A 6,473-nucleotide genomic window follows, 5' to 3' on the forward strand; every position below is an offset into this window, starting at 1 on the left:
ATAGCAGCAAGGACCTCATAACATGGTCGAAGGTGAGAGGGCCAGGGGATGCATGCAAAAGAGACAAAACATGAGGGACAACCTGAGTTTATAACAACCCCTCCAATAGATCTATGAATGTAATTTTGGAGGAGGACCATGAACTTGCATAGTAGAAAAATATATCTTGATTTTTTTTTTTTTAACAGTACTGGGGATTGAACTCAGGGGGCTATATACCCAGTCTTTTTTATTTATTTTGAGACAGAATTTTACTAAATTGTCCAGGCTGGCCTGGAGTTTGTGATCCTCCTGCCTGAGCCTCCTGAGTAGCTGGGATTACAGATGTGCATCATCACACCTTGCTACATCTTGATTTTTACTCACCTCTTAACTAAAAGTTAGCCTTTCCTTCAGTTATGAAAGTAGGCATCACATTTCAGTAGTCTTAACTTCTGTCTTTGCCACCTGTAAAAATTAGTTATTTTAATATCATATTACAGTTGATGTAGATGCTACAAAATATTGCTTATAATCATTGCTACTTTGCAGTTACAGAAGTTTTTAGACCCACTTCAAGATCTTGCACTTTCTCTTGAGGTTGGGAATATTGGGGATTAAACCCAGAGAAGTTTTACCACTGAGCTATATCCCCATTCCATTTTTTTTTTTTTTTTTTTTTTTTTTTTGGTACTGGGGATTGAACCCAAGGACACTCAACCACCGAGCCACATCCCCAGCCCTTTTCAGAGGCAGGGTCTCACTAAGTTGTTTAGGGCCTCACTAAGTTGCTGAGGCTGGCTTTGAACTCACAATCATCCTGCCTCTGCCTCCCAAGCCTCTGGGATTACAAGTGTGGGCCACCATGCTCAGCTTCCCCATTCCTTTTCATTTTTTATTTTAAGAAAAGGCCTCACTAAGTTGCCCAGGCCTCAAACTTGCCATCGTCCTTCCTCAGGCTCCCAAGTAACTGGGATTCTAGACATCACACCTGACATGAAATAAAAATTTAAAAGCACATTATCCACTGAACTGCCAAAGGTTTTGCATGGTCTGAAAAGGTTAAGCACCCCTACTCTAAAGGAAAGGAGAGATGGAGAGACTTGTACAGCAGAAATGGAAATATAGCATCTGAGGAACCTGAAATTTTAGAACATAGGAGAGACTTCCATGTTGAAATACTGCAAGGATGGAGAAGGGAATTTGAGAGCCAAGGTTCCTGAGGAGGCTGAAGCTATTGGGATGCAGGGCTCAGGTGGAGAGATTAACCACAGGAAGGAAACTTTCCCCACAATAAAAGGGAGGAAAGGATGAGTGTGGATAAAAATAAATGTTTCAGTAGGGTGGGAATGGGGAGGGCAGGAAGTTGAGGGGGCTTCTGCCTGATGGCTTCTATTTTCACCACCAAGTAGGAGTGAAGTTATCTGAGGAGAGTGAGAAGGATAGGGGAGGTAGATGAAGGTAGGAAAGAGAAGAGAGAGCTGACAGGGCCAGCCCAGAAGGTCTCCCAGCCCACAGGGTGATGCAGGTTAGAGACCACTGTGTTGTCATGGCAACTGTCTGCTTGGGCATGCACTGTCTTGATCGGCGCTCAGCTGCCAAGCGTAGGAGTTAGAGGGCAGAGAGTCAGCTAGAGCCAGGCCTGGGGTTTCACCAAGAGGATGAGGTAAAGATCAGAGGAATAAAGGAGAGATGGGTCAGGACATCCAGGCTGCATGGAGAAGAATATAAAGCTAGGAAAGGGCTGAGAGCTTAGGAGAGTGAAATCGACATTGGAAAGAATGAGACAGAGTAAGGAAATGGAGGTGTAGGAAGTGGTGGTACAAGAATGAGCCATCAAATATAAGGTTAAGGCAAGTGCTGGGATCTGGTCATTGGGGGTTACTGAAGTAGAGAAGAGATAAAGGGTATTAAAGGTGAGGTCAAGAAACAGCCTGTCCAGCCAGAACCATCCATATGGATGTACAAGCCACCTAGGATGAAGGTGAGACTTGATGTGGAAAAGAAAGGTGAAAATGGAGGAATACAGAATATTTAGAAGTAGGTAGACCACTGAAACAAGTAGCAGAGTGGTAGAGTTGGACAGCACATGCTTCAAAGGGGGAGAAGAGCTTTTCGACAAGGTAAAAGAATAATGGTTTTAAAATAACAATTAGGAAGCCAGGTGTGGTGGCACATACCTGTAATTCCAGTGACTCAGGTGGCTGAGACAGGAGGATCCAAGTTGCCAGCCTCAGCAACTTAGTGAGGCTCTAAGAAATTTAGTAAGACCCTGTCTCAAAATAAAAAAAAAATAATAAAATAAAAAGGCTGAGGATGTGGGTCAGTAGTTAAGTTCCTGTGTTCAATCCCCAGTATGAGAGAGGTAGAGAGGGAGAGGAGAGAGAAAGAAAGGTGCGAGGGAAGAAGGGAGGAGCGGGGGAGGGGAAAGGAGGGAAGGGGATAAAGAATGTCTACCACTCTGGGCTGAAGAGTGTAACTATGCTCTTCTTGTTTACCTAGGGCTTTAAAAAATAACTAGCCTTTATTTGAGAGGCTATAGAGAATTGCACAATTTTGGACCACAGATGATCCAGCACAGTGGTTTCCAACCCAAGAAGATAGTTCTTCTCATAACCCACCCCAATGAGGAGGCATTCACAAATCAGCAGAGGCCTTTTGATTTTATCATGCTGATGAAGGTGGGTGGTACTGGCATTTGGTACTTAGAGGGTAGAGATGATAAAATGTCCTGTGATGTACAGGAGGGCCCCACCCAATGATGAATAGTCCTGCCCCAAATACCAGTAGCACATGTCACACATTTTGTAGAAAAGGAGACTGGGGTCTAAGAGACCTGAGATTTATACTTACTTTTGGGAGCTTCTGTCATCTTGATATTATATTAAGATCTATGTCTATATCTGAGGTCACTGTGGCAGATGACACTGGTCAATCTAACCCCTTCTCCCTAGTCACCGTCTAATGATTGGTCTATTGTTGCCACAGTTCTAGCCAATGAGATAAAAACAGAAATCGTGGAGTGGTACTCCCAGATAAACTCTTTCAAATGGGCAAGTGTAGCTGGATGCCTTTCCTTCTTTGATCTGCTCTCTTTTTTCTGTCTAGAACTTTCTTCAACAGTCATCATGTGCCCATGATCACAAGTCACATTAGTGATGGTGGACGGAATAACAATGTGTGAACCAGTTTTCTGTCCATATAATAAAATACTTGAGATAATTAACTTATTAAGTGAAAAGGCTTATTGTGGCTCACAGTTTTGATATTCCAATCTTTGATCAATTGGCCCCATTTCATTGGGCCTGTGGTGAGGCAGCACATTATGGTAAGAGTGGGTGGTAGAGAAAAACCACTCATTCCCAGGAAGCAAGACAAGAAGCTGCCAGGGTTCCACAATCTCCTTCAAGGACATGCACCCAATTACCTAAGGACCTCCAACCAAGCCCCACCTCTTAATGGCTCCACCACTTCATAAGGCCAAATAGAGCTTTAACACATGGACTTTTTAACACATGGACCTTTGTGGGGCATTCAAGATTCAACTATAGCAGACCCCATGTTCTTGCTGACTTCCTATGAGGTACCTCAGCCTTGAACTACCCATGTCTGGACTTGTGACGTGAGAAAAACAAACTACAGTGTGCTATTTGTTTACGCTACTGTTAAATGGATATTCTGCTCATTGCAACTAAATGCATTCCTACCTATTCAAGTCATAAGGCCAGTTAGTGACAGAGCTAAGACTAAATCCAGGTTTTCATTCTCACAATTTCATATGCTGTTCTTGACAGCAGTGATTCTCAAAGTGTGGCCCCAGGCAGGCAGCATAAGCCTCACTGGGGAACTTATTAGAAATGTAGAATTTCATACTGCTACCCTAGAACTTTGAAATCAGGAAGACCAGGGGTGGAAGCCAACAACCTGGTTTAAGGCGCCCCACAAGTGATTCTCAAGTTCCTGAAGATGGAGAACCACGGTTCTATAGCCATGCTCCTCACTAGGGTTCTGGATCCACAACAGTATCACCTGGGGGCTTGTTGAAACTATCCCATCTTAGAGTCAGGTACCATTGCACATACCTGTAATTCCAGTGACTCCAGGGGCTAAGGCAGGAGGATCTCAAGGTTGAGAGCAATCAGCAATTTAGTGAGACCCTCAACAACTTAGGGAGACACTGTGTCAAAAAAAAAAAAAAATCCCATCTCAGGTCCCAACTCAGACCTACTGAATCTGAATCTGCATTTTTAGAAGATCCTTAGGTTATTTGTGTGCACATTATAGTTAAAAGATCACTGCTTAATATATTTAACGGAGTCTTTGTATTTCTCTTATTGAAAAAGAGCACAGGAAAGATAAAACTGACCAGGCTGAAATTATACATCCAGGATTCAGCTATATATTTCATTCCATATAACAAAATCTAAACATTTTAAACTTAAAAAGATATAATCCTCATTGAACTTTCGAACTTCTGTGTTGTTTTTTTTTTTTTTTTCTGTTTTTGGTCAGGAGCACTTTAACACTGAACCACATTCCCAGCCTTTTTCATTTTTTTTTTATTTTTGAGATAGGATCTTGCTAGTTGCTAAGACTGGCTTCAAACTTATGATTCTCCTGTCTCAGCCTCCAGAGTTGCTGGGATTATAGGCATGTGCCACCAAGCCCAACATAAAAATTTATTTTTTAAAAAAGGTAGGAAGAATAGTATAATCATATCCTGTGTACCTCCCAACTGATGTTTAAATGAAAACCTTACCCCACGGGCTGGGGTTGTGGCTCAGTGGTAGGGCGCTTGCCTAGCATGTGTGAGGCACTGGGTTAGATTCTCAACACCACATACAAATAAATGAATAAAATAAAGGTCTATCAACATCTAAAAAAAAAAAATTAAAAAAAAAAGAAAGAAAGAAAATCTTACCCCAAGTATAAATTTGAGAATATTCTTTTGGGAATATCTTGAATGCTAAGGTAAATTTGTATTTGCCACCAGTGCCTCTGCAAAAGAAATCATTCTATATTTTTTGAATAAAGGATTGTGTCTTGATAGCTTTATACCCACTAGAGAATAAATAGGGGTACATTTAAAGTTTTTGAGCCCAGCTGGACGTGGTGGTACATGCCTATAATCTTAGCGAATTGGGAGACTGAGACAGGAGGCTTGCAAATTTGAAGCTAGCCTGGGCAAGTTAGGGACACCCTGTCTCAAAATGAAAACTAAAAAGGGGCTGAGGAGGGCTGGGGATGTGGCTCAGTGGCAGAGTGCTTGCCTAGCACGTATGAGGCACTGGGTTTCATCCTCAGCACCACATAAAAAATAAAATAAAATAGAGTTTTTATTTAAAAAAAGACTGGGGACTGGGGACATGGCTCAGTGGTAGAGCACCCCTGGGTTCAGTCCAAAGTACTGCCAAAAACAAAAACAAAAACAAAAACACTTTGCCGTGGTTTTAGTTTCCTGCTCTTTGTTGTTTGGTTTGTTAAAATCAATTCTGCAGAGTTCCAAGAATAGTTTAAGTTATTTAGCAATCTAATTGAAAATGGGAAGATTCAGCCTTTTTAACACTTTGAGGGCATTTAAAATCCTTTTAGCACTTTCTATTAATGCCTTTGGTTTGTTTGTTCTGGAGCTCTGGTTTCCTAACCATGTCCTTCTTTGCCTCTCTAGCCTCTTACCTCTCTAGGCTAAGACTTTGGCTATGGACACTGGAGCTCAGCAGGTCTCAGACCGACTCTTGTAGAGGTTACCAGGGTGGATCTATGATTTTTCTGAAGATTCCCAAATGAGAAGTGTTAGGGTTCCCTCCTTTGCTTGCGTCCACCCCATCTGTAAATTAGTGATGAAACAAGCCCACTAGTGAGTTTTTCTGGATGGACCAAGACCATCCACTGTTTCAGACAGGTTGAAACAGTGCTCCCTGGTTGAATCACCCTGTGCTCAGAGAAGGAGTTGATAAATCAAAGAACCCTGGAAACAAACCTGTGGGCACTTTCCTGCTTCCTTCTGCCATTCTTCCTCCAAGTCTCAGGAGCGACACATGGCTCGGGGTGTTTTTCTCTTAGTCACATGTTGAAGCCAAGTGTTCTCAAGTGTTGGAATCAAAGTGATTTTAATCTTATCTTCTCTAATCTAAGTTGACATCTGTGTGACATGGTCCCTCCTTCAGAGCCTACCTAGAATCGTTTGAAGGTGTAGAAAAAGGCTTTACACTCCGATGGCCTTTGCTTTGCTAATGTAAAGATGAAAGGAAGAAATAAAACTTGTTACTTACAAAAGACATGATTGTACATAGAAAATCCTAAGGCATATTTAAAAAGTTACAAAGCTAATAAGTGAGTTTAGAAAGATTATGAGATATAAGGTTCACATGTATAAGTCAATTGTACTTTTTATTTTTTTATTTCTTGGTACTGGGGATTGAACCCAGAGAGACTTGACTACTGAGCCACATTTTCAGTCCTTTTTATTTTTCATTTTGACACAGGGTCTTGCT

Source organism: Sciurus carolinensis, chromosome 3, assembly GCF_902686445.1.
Source record: "Sciurus carolinensis chromosome 3, mSciCar1.2, whole genome shotgun sequence".
NCBI classification, from domain to species: domain Eukaryota; kingdom Metazoa; phylum Chordata; class Mammalia; order Rodentia; family Sciuridae; genus Sciurus; species Sciurus carolinensis.